Raw genomic sequence first — 11,231 nt, forward strand, 5'->3', positions numbered from 1 at the left:
TCTATGTAAATTTATCAACTGTTAGAATCGAAGCAGGCTTAACTTTAAATAAATTTAATTTAAAGAATAAACAAATTACTGATGAAAAAGATGATCACAGATAACCCTGCAAAAAAATTTTTTTACAATGCCTTGAAAAACTTACATATAAATCAATAGACATAATTAGATTCAATGAAATTTGAGAGTAAATTAAAAGAAAATACAAAATAAAAGAATATAAATTATAAGAATAATACATGAAGAAATACTAACTTTCTTCCTTGAAATTATTGAAAAATATAGAGCTTTAGATAAAAATTACATGATAAAAATAAAAAGATATAATAAACATTAAAAAACTTGAGGACCATTGTCATGCAGAAGAAAAAATTGAATTCCTGGGTTGTCGTGATTTCGATGATGATGCTATAAGAAAATATTTGTTTTTGCCTTCACTGTAAAAAAAGGGGGGAAAGACTCATTCACAACTATTATCCCTCAGGGCATGAAATAGGAGCTTGACTGATTTTCTGCATAACAAATAATTCTTTTTCTGTTTGATTTATTCAATGCAAGCGTTATGTAAAAAATAAACTTAAGATAGAGCATAATGTTCTAAAAATACTTAAGAGTGAATAAATCACAGTATGTTCAAAAATTAACTAAGGGAATTAAATTCTCCAAAATATAATCATTCTAATGAAATATAAAAATAGAATTTATTTGACATGAATTTGAATGAAAACATAACATTTGAGTCCCACAAATAGAATACAGTAAATAATTAAAGAGTGAGAAAACGGTTAGTGAGAAACGGTTAAAAGCGCTTAAATTTCATAGTGAAAATTCGGAAAATTAACAAAGAAAATGAATATATAAAAAAAGAAATGTATATAAATTCAAAATACAGTTTTTCATTGGTATTTTGTTTTGGGCTTCTTTATTCCCTTTTGGTGATTAAATCATCAGCATATTTAAGTTCTAATTCATAAAACAGTAAGATCAGGTGATAGTAGAAGATGAGCATCTGATCATTTTATCAAAAACTATCCTTAGATGTTCCTTTACTGCTCACAATGCATTATTGACATAGAAATATTTATAGAGCTATGATTGAAAAAAAAATTTGAATGCATCAAAAGAAAAAATTGCTGAATTATAAACTCAAATGTGTGACACATTTGTAGATCATTTTGCCGTACTAGACGTTGTCCAGAGTGCACCACGAGGAGGTAGATCTACACTGCACTCCAAAGCAGTGGCTGTTTGTCAAGTGAAAAACTACTCCATTCAATATTTTTTAGATAAAGTTTTACTTATATTGAATCAGGATGATAAAAGGATTTAAATCAAAGGTTAAAAATTGATTATTTAAATCCTTTTAATTACTTGATATTTTAAAAAATAATTTATTTAAATTATTCTCATGAAAACAAAATATTAAGGCTATTCAAACTCTAAATAAATTTTAAATAATGTAGGGAAAAATCATTTCAAAGTAAAAGAATCATTTCAAAATAAATTTCTACAATTTTAAAAGTGAAAATTTATTTTACAATTATTTAAAATAAAAAAATTCTAAGTTTTATCCCATCTTAACATTTATCCCATATGCTGATGGTTAAAACATATACTGATGGAATAAGTTTGGATAAACAAAAAGACAGCTTTTCCTTAAAAATAATTTGGTGATGTTATTTTAATGTAATGCTGTTATTTAAATATGCAAGTTTCATATGATATGTGCTTATCCTATACACCGTATTAAGATACATTATCAGAATAAGTTTCTATGAAAAAGAAATTTTTCCCCCTTTTCTTTGCATACATTATAAAATATGTTTAATTGTAATATTTTAGAGCTAAAAAATAGCAAAATTATAATTGCCATGAATTATACAAATTGTTATAATTATATAATTGTATTCTTCAGTTTCACCAAGCAGGCATACTCTCACAGTACTCCTCTTTCGCTTTCATACCCAACATCATGCGGCAAATTGTTGTTATAACTATATGTCCTCATTAGTGCAAAAAGAACATAAAACAGTGAGTCAATTTTGTCATTTCTACAAAAAGTCAATTATTTATTATTATTATTACAAAAAAATATTATTAATTATTAAGGCCCGGATTTTTATGACATTTGCATTTTTTTGCATTTTTGGACATTTTTTGTCCTTTAGAGCATTTTTTGAGATTTATAGGGCATTTTCTTTAAAATTTTGGGGCGTATTTTGCATTTTAAAGCATTTTTTAAATTTTTTGTTAAATTTTTCTAATTTTTATTATTTTTTATAATTTTTTATTATTACACTGGCTTCCAAACAATGAAGAAAATTTTTAAGATATTAACAGGTGAAGCAACATCTTTTCAAATTGAAGAAGAATTGTCAGTAAGTGTGACCGTCCTTTTCAAGTACGCACCAATAACATCAGTAGACGTTGAAACAAACTTCTCCTGGTATAAAAATTTGCTTTCAGACAAAAGACGCTCGTTTACATTTCAAAATATTAAAAAAAAAATTTCTAATCCACTGTAATTCTGATATTTAGTAATATTACGAGATGGAAGTTGTTATATTCATTTAAGTTTCTGTACAAAATGAAAATGTTTTGGAGTCAATATATTTTCCTTTTTTTGTTGTTATTTTTGGATATAAAACATATTTGTCAAACTTTAATGAACGTAGAACAAGTATTGCATTGCTTTATATTTTTTGAAACGACTCATAATAATTTTAAAGAGTAAAACATTGTTTTAGTTCAATATTTTTACTTCTATTTAAGTCATGTCATAAGGCATTTTTAGCACAATTTTCGCGTTTTAAGGACATTTTTTGCACTTTTAAGGGCATTTTTTGCAGTCCATAAGGGCATTTTTTGCACTTTTTAAGGGCATTAATTGAGATTTTTTTGGTCATCAAAATCCAGGCTCTATTAATTATATATAAATTTAAATTTTGATTTGTATTTTGAAAAAATGTTTTTTTTTTAAATTATATAATGAAATATACAACTTTCACATAGGGAAGGTAAATAAATAACATACCACATATATAAAAATTAAAAGAATTCCTGCAGTACAATTTGATCATTCATTAGAAGTAAATAGGTAGGTGAAGAATTTAATCACTCAGATAATTCATTAAAAATTAAACAACGGAATATATAACCTTAACATAGGGAAGAAAAATAAATAATATGTAGAAAGATAAAAAAGGATAATGAGACACACTGAAAAGATTCCTACAGTATATTTTAAGCATTTAATAAAATAAATAAGTAGGTGTTTATTATATATTAACTAATATTTTAGTTAATATATTAATAATAATTTTAAAATTAAACTTAACTTATTTATACAATTATTGAATACTTGACTTAATTTATTCAATTTCTTCAATAACTTTTTCAGTAAATAATTTTCTATTCAGAATATTTAACTAATTTGATGAAAGCAATTTTTGTCCTTTCATTTTTGCATTTTAAAAATGGGATTTTCTTTAACCGATAGTGCAAAATTTCGGTTGTTCTAATATTCAACCACAGATCAATGTTGTTTTTACTATAAAACTTTATTTTTAGAATATACATAAAACCATAATGTTGCATAAATAAAAGAATAAATACATCTTTAAAACTGTCAAATGTACAAAATGAAGTTTAATTCTGAAAATTTTTCTATAAATATATACCAGTTAAAGTTTGTAAAATTTGTAGCACGCACCATCCAAACGAACTAATTCACAAATATCATTTTTACATTATGGGAAGTGTTTGGGAGTAGAGAAAAGAAAACAAATTAAAAAGGTTGCTGGCTGTCCATAATGTATATGATGAAATGTGTATGATTATTTTCTCAGAAACTATTAATTTTTATTTTTTTAATATAAGCGTTATCTAAACTTTTTATCTATAACATATAACAAAAGTATAAAATTTGTAAACATAAAACAATTTTTGTAATAAAAACTATTTTAGAAAAACAGTTTGTAAATTCTTAAAAATTAAAAAACACTTATTTTATTGCATCCATTTTAATGAAAAATATCCTTGAAGTATCCTTTTAAAGAAAACACTCAAGCTTTAAAACTATCAAAATGATTTGTGTATACTGGTTAAAAAAAAAAGGAATTATGAACATATTTAATATAACTATAATTTTATAACAATACAGATAAAATAAAAATTAATAAATAAGTTTTCATACGTAATTTGTAAGCCTTAAAACGCATTTGTGCATAAAATTTAAGATTAAATTGGCCAGTGACATGTGGTAGCATTCGTATTTGTTAATGAAATTCGGAAAAATGAAACGAATATTACAGTGAAACCTCTGGTTATGAGGATGCTCTTGGAATCGAAAAAAATTAAACTAATTACAAAGTTTGTTGCTAATTGTTTTTAATATAATTGCAAATAATGTATAATGGCTATCAATTTTGATATTTATTTAAACTTTAAAAATTATAATTTTTACAATAAGATATATATAGCTACAGAAAAGGCAGTTACAGAAAAGGTTTTTTAAGTTACGTTATTCGTTGAAATTTACTTTATGATCAAAAGTTTAAGTTCAGGTATTTAAGTTACTCATATGATACCAAATAGATGCTTTTAGTTTTATGTTACTTTTTCAATCGGTTCAAATTATTAGGTTTATACCCCTAACACCTAGTCATCACTTGATTTAAAACCTGGAAATACCTCCTTGAAGGTGAAGATAAATTTCACGTGATGCATAGAAAAAAATAAGCGAAATTCCTACCTGTAAGGCATAAGGTCTTATAGAGTTGTTCTACTCACAGTTGATCATTTGTCAAGTGTCTGCAGTAACGTTTGATTCATATGAGCATGTCAATAACTTGAATCTTATTTTTTAAACAGCTGTATTAATTACAGGAGTCAAATTAATTAGAAGTAGAAAGGCATTTTTAGTGGGGAAGGTGAATTGAGAAGATTTAAAGCGTCATTTTAATTTTTGGGATATCATCACCATTTGTGTTATCCAGATAAAAAGATACTGCTGTTCAAAATATTTCACATGAGCTTATATCATTTTCTCTCCTTCCTTTGCAAAGATAAAAGAAAGTGACAAGAGAATGATTAATTCTTTAATAGTGAAATAGCTTAACAATACTTTTAGTTATCAATAAAGCAAAACATTTTTATGCTTTAAAAATGGTAGAAAGATGCATACATATATTTTTTTTTAATTTAAAGCAAAAAAGATTTTTTTCCTTTCAAATTTTGAAAAAATGGTGTCCAGTTTGAAGAGATAGAAAATAACGTTTGGGGGCATAAAGGACTGTCCACATCCGGTTAAGGGAGTATCCACTTTGCAGAATAATGGTTTACACATAATGATTTATTCAAATAAGATTCAAAGGGAATTACAAAAATATGTCTCCAATGAGAGGTGTTAGTTTTTGCAGTAGTGTTCATGACCTGAGATTTCACTGTAGTTGCATAAACATAAAATTAAGTTACACTACGTTTTGGAGTATAGTTAAAAAATAAATTAAAATAAAAACTCACAAGAAAATTTTCACTTTCATTACATTCTCATTGATTTTAAATGGACCTTAATATGTGATTTCAGATTTGATTTTTGAGTAAATGATTTGTAACAAACTTCACAAAGATATGGTCGCTCTCCTGTATGAGTCAGCATATGATCTTTAAAATGAGTAGCTTGTCTTGTTTTATAATCACAATAAAAGCACATGTGAATTGTAGGGTTCGGTTTTGAAGGTCGACCACGTATTTTACAGGCACCTAAAAACAAATATCTCAATATTTAAAATTATAAATGAAAAATAAAAATTTAACACAAATATACAAATTCAAAATGAAACTTCGTCAAAAATAATTTTTAAGAGTTGAAAAGATGGAATTAATAATAGTAAATATACATAATACACCCACATAATACATTAGATAAACATGTGAAATACACTGCAAACTTTCACCAGTTTCGTGAAGTTAAGATGTTACCTTAATACTTTAAAATTTCCAAAACTGCAGATATTACATTTTACAACTTATTTATATTTTAATAATAAATAAAAAAAATTAAGAGCATTTCTTTAAAAATTTGCTAATTTTCTTAATTAAATTTTGGCATAAGAGTAAAAAAAGACTACACTTGTAGCACTTGTCAATTTAAAAGAATAGTTGAAATTAGAAAATGTCTAGTCAGTTTAATTATAATAAAATTAATTGATAAATACTACAGTAATAAATATTTTTAAAAAGGATAGACAATAAGGTGAAAGATGTATATTTATCTTCCTTTAAAAAAATTTAAAAGTATTAAAAAAATTTTTTTTTTTAAGAATATATGTAAATAACATACCTTACAAACATAATAAACTTTAAATGAAACATATGCATTGTAAAACTTTTATAAGCATAATACATTCAGAAGTTGTAAAAAGTCAACCAAATTTAATTTGGGACATAACTTCATCATTACATATTTTAAAATATTAATAAATAGACTCTATATCATATAATAACAATTTTTTTTATTTTATATCATATAAAAATTGCACTCAGTTTTGTCTACATTGTCTCCTTTCAACATTACAATGAGTTTTATAATCACAATAAAATCTTTTCTCAAAAAATGTTTCTTCATATACAGTATAAATAATACATTACTTGTACAGATTTATTTTCTAAGCAAGGGAAATAAAAATTTCATAAGAGCACCTTATTTTTTTTACACATTAGTCTTTTCGTTTTACTCTAGCAACAAAACATTATCTTGCTCACAGTCTTGTAATTTTTTGCTTTCAAATGTACCAAGAAATTATTTAACAGAGAAGGTTTTTCCTTAATATATAAATTTTTAATGAACAAAAAACATTGTAAGATTTCGGATTGGAAGATTTTGAACTTGAATTTTATTTCTTACACCGGGAATAAAATACTTTGAATAGCTTAAAATATTCGAATAGCTTAATAAAAATCACTACATACAAAAATTATGATTTACAATGTTCTAAAAATTTCCCTTAATGCACAGCATGAAATAGAATTAAAAGTAAAATTTTTAATATGCTTGAAAATATGCAGAAAACAAATAAGTGATGATAAATTTTTGCTTAAATAGAAAGAATTTTTATTCTAGTTTACCCTATTACAAATAAAATTAAAATATCTAAAGAACAAATAACATATTTATGTTAAAGTTTTTAATAAAGTAGAACTACAACAAAAAATTTAACAAATGTAAAGTGAAGTTTGTAAGGACTTGTAACTACAGCGAAACCTTCCGGGAGTGACCATTCTCTGTTCCACAGTAGAATGGTCCTTGGTGAAGGTTGGTTGTTCTTAGGGGTTATCTTTATTGACTTCAAAATGCTACCAAAGGTACATGATTTTTCGCAAACAATTTAATTTTACTCAGTATCATTATCTTGGTGAGGTCTGTTTTGGACTTGTAACTACTACAATTATCACAGCTTAGACACAGAGCTAACAGAAAATAGCAAACAGCAACATTATAAAATAAACCAAGTTATAAGAATTAAAAGTAGGGGAAAATAACAAATGATAAGAAAGGAGGAAGACTAGAAACAAAATATATTTCTTCATTTTAATTGTTTTCTTTTAATTTAATTTGAGGTATTTTTAAAAAATCTCAAATTACTCAAAATTAAGCTTGGAAACAAGTTAAATACTAGTATTTTGTCAATGTTTTAATCTTTTCTTCCCCTCCATCGCTCTTAATATTTTTCTTCTTTTTTTGCTTTTTTTAAACAAATTTAAGACTATATCAAACAAACTAATTTTGAAAACAATATCTTTTTATGGGAATGTTTCAAGCTTCGATGACTTCTAAAATATAGTCCTTTTAGAAAATGGTAACTTTAAATATTTTATTTCTTATAAAATATAGATTTAAAAAAAAACACTCCAATGGAAGACTTACTGAAATCTTACTGATCAAGCATTAAGCTTAGATGGCAAAAGCAATAATTGATCAATATTGAACTTGAGTTAATCACCATTTTTGGCATACTAACACAGTTTCATGAGATTTTAAATTGAATAATTAATTTCTCTTATGTACATTACTTCAGTCACAATTATCATAACAAAAAAAAATTAAGATACTTGTATGATTGAAAGCATGATAAATTTACAACAGACTTAAATTTCTTACTAAGTACAACATTACATTGTGATATAATAGTTGTTTCAAAATAATAATTTGTCATATTTCACACAAGTTAGATTAAAAAATTAATACCCTGGAAAAACAACTTTAAGATAATAAAAAATTAGGCAAGAACATAAAAATCCGATAAACAATGTTATCACAGAGAAAAAAAATACCTAAAAACATGATAATAGTCTATAACACTCCACAAAATAAAAAGTTTTAATTATTAGCATAGATGAAAAGTTTAGAGAAAAGACATGCTAACATTTTTTCAAAACATACTTAGGGATCAAAGTTCATTAATACGCAGCTAGACATGCATTTCGCTCATTAGATTTCAGTTTCACTCCTTTAATATATATATATATAAAAGGAGTGAAATTTAATCATTTGATAAACCTGCAAGCAGTCAAACACATTCACATTTCGATGAATTTGCTTGAAAATCTATGAAACTATTTTTTTCCACATTTTTACAAAGAAAATCATTGCACAGATCAAGAATACTTTAAAAAAATTTATCCTTCACAAAAATACGCAAGGGCCGCCTGGGAATTAAGCTGTTTTGAAAAAATCATTTAACATGTTGCTTCACTAAGTTTTTCATACATAACATAAAGTAGCATTGAAAAAGAAAATAAGTTACAAGTGTTATTTTAAGCAGATTTTTAAATAAATTTCATATGTACTTGCATATGTTTTTTTAAATTTTGTTTTAATTTGCATCGTTTGTCACACAAAGGACACTGAAATGGGCGCTCGTCAGTATGTGTCACTAAATGTCTCTTAAAATTACTTCGATCAGTCGTGGAATATGAACAATATGGGCAAATTTGTAAAGGTGTACGCAGAAGTGAGGACTTAGATGAACTTCTTGTGATGGTACTTTGAAAACCTATAATAAAGAAACTTGGTACAAATATATGACAAACCAACATACCTTAAAAGGTTTTAAGAATTCATAAATAATGACTCATAAAATAAATAAAACTCTTATTATTTTCAAATTTAAAAGAGCAAATGAATACTTTAAATAACTGCATATATTTTTTATTTTTATTTTTTTACTATGCATTTTAAATAATTCGTAATTAAATTACATAATTTAAATAAATTTGTAAAATAAATTGCGTCATATATTATGAGTATATGTTGCAAACAAAAATACAGAAAACAAAATGGAAGATAAACCTTAGTGTAACCAGGCACAATAACTTCAGCTCACGGAAATCTAAACGCTTCACACCATGAACTAGCTAAATCTGCATCTAACCAATATTAGTTTCTTTAAGTGTGAAGTTACATTACAAATATTGATGAAGCAATATATTATTAGGTTACACAAAAGCAACCTTTTAAACGGAATACTGCTCAAGAGCTTTGCACATTGAAATTCCACTGATGTTTTTTAAGGTTAAAAGCCTTTTTGCCAGGCACTTGTTAAATATTCCCTGAACTGATCTTTTTTAAAGTTAAGATCCATTACCCATATACATAATGTGTATTGTAAATGTTGGTTTCCAACTTAAACTGACAGAACCAGTTGAGCCCAGATTTAGTTAGTTAAAAAAGTGGAAAATTGGGAATTCTTCAGGCTTTAACCAACTACAATCAGAATTACTCAACTTTAACCAGTTAAACCAAACTTACATTTTATTCTTGCTAGTAATTATTAAAAAATCAAACAAATTGAGCATTAATATAATTACACAGAAAAGGAAAAACATTTTTTTTACCACAACAAATAAAAAGTTAAGAGAAGAAATCTTACCAATAAAAGAAACAAAAGCACAAAGTTTTTTTTTTAAAAAATATGAAGATAAATTTTTAAACTTATGAGAAGTCTAAAAACAATCAAGACGCAAGACTATACCAAAAAATTATTGCATAGGATGAATTATACATACTTACACTAAAGTCAAGACAGATTGATGACAAAATATGATATAATTGGAAAAACAGAAACTTACTATATTGAAACAAAAACATCAATAATTCTAAGCATAAAGCCTTAAGGATGCAAGACATTATAAAACAACTCAAGAAATTTTAACATTAACTAAATGAGTTTCATTAAAAAGCAAGTTTGATTAAACTGACAAGGAATGATCCTGTATCAATAAGGTTATTTCATATGCACAATCATGTGTTTTTTTAAATTCTGTTTGAAATTACAGCGTTTGCCACAGACAGGACACTCAAATGGACGATCATGAGTGTGTATCACCAAGTGTCTCCTAAAATTACTTCTATCAGGCGTGGAATAAGAACAAAACTGGCAAACTTGTAAAGGCGGTGGTCGAAGAGTTGGATATCTGGCAGTCAAAGTTTGAAAACCTAAAATAAAATTAAAAATTTCTGTATGAAACAGGACACGATGAAAAAAATTTTAATATTTGAGCACAAACTTTTGTAAATGTTTTGAACAAATGCAGGCATGCCAGATATTCTGTTTTCTGCAAAATATTTTTTAAAGAATTGGAGACTAAAGCCTCACAACAGAATAACAGGAACATAGAGGCATTTTATACGCATGTTTGAATAATTTATTCGCTGTATATGTAATAGAGGCAAAGTAACTGTCAATTAGATTTATTAAACTGCAAATCATACAAAAAAAGTACAAATTTAGCTACAACTAAAAAAATTTACCAACATCACAGAATAAGTTGATATGCCTGCAAATGTTTATTTGTTAACACTTCACAGTGATATAAGATATATAGATGAAATATATTTTAACTATGAACGCACAAAGAAAGAAATTTAATATCCAGTTTAATCAATATGACATTGCTTACATAAATTGTTAATTGATTATAAAAATTGTGATACACATATTGAAACAAATAGCAGGCATCTTAATAACTCTGGGAGGTAGATATTTTAATAGGGTAGAGGGTAATACTTTTTTGTATCATTATTTTCAAGGAAATTTAGGAAATGCTACAGTGAGGAAAAAGTTTTTCATTTACCGCTACCTTACGCATTTACTTTGAAGTTTAGGAAATGCTACAGAGAGGAAACAGGTTTTCCATTTACCGTTACCTTACGCACTTACTTTGAAATG

The 11,231-nt window shown here is 25.8% G+C and overlaps 1 long non-coding RNA gene across 2 annotated transcripts in view; it reads right to left on the reverse strand.

Annotated features, from left to right (window-relative positions):
- LOC139425908 (uncharacterized) overlaps positions 1–9,214 on the reverse strand; it is a 32,789-nt gene extending 23,575 nt beyond the window's left edge. Inside the window, exons 1-2 of one of the 2 annotated variants that reach the window (XR_011637007.2) lie at positions 8,851–9,214; positions 5,524–5,763 (exon numbers count right to left, since the gene is read on the reverse strand). This is a non-coding gene — a long non-coding RNA (uncharacterized LOC139425908). Of the gene's footprint in view, positions 1–5,523; positions 5,764–6,343; positions 6,733–8,850 lie in introns of those variants that run through there. The other variant, XR_011637008.2, reaches the window with a different exon arrangement.
- Between the last annotated feature and the right edge of the window lie 2,017 nt (positions 9,215–11,231).

The sequence above is a fragment of the Parasteatoda tepidariorum genome, chromosome 4 (genome assembly GCF_982258835.1).
Source record: "Parasteatoda tepidariorum strain Cologne lab strain chromosome 4, Ptep-v5.0, whole genome shotgun sequence".
In the NCBI taxonomy this organism is placed as follows: domain Eukaryota; kingdom Metazoa; phylum Arthropoda; class Arachnida; order Araneae; family Theridiidae; genus Parasteatoda; species Parasteatoda tepidariorum.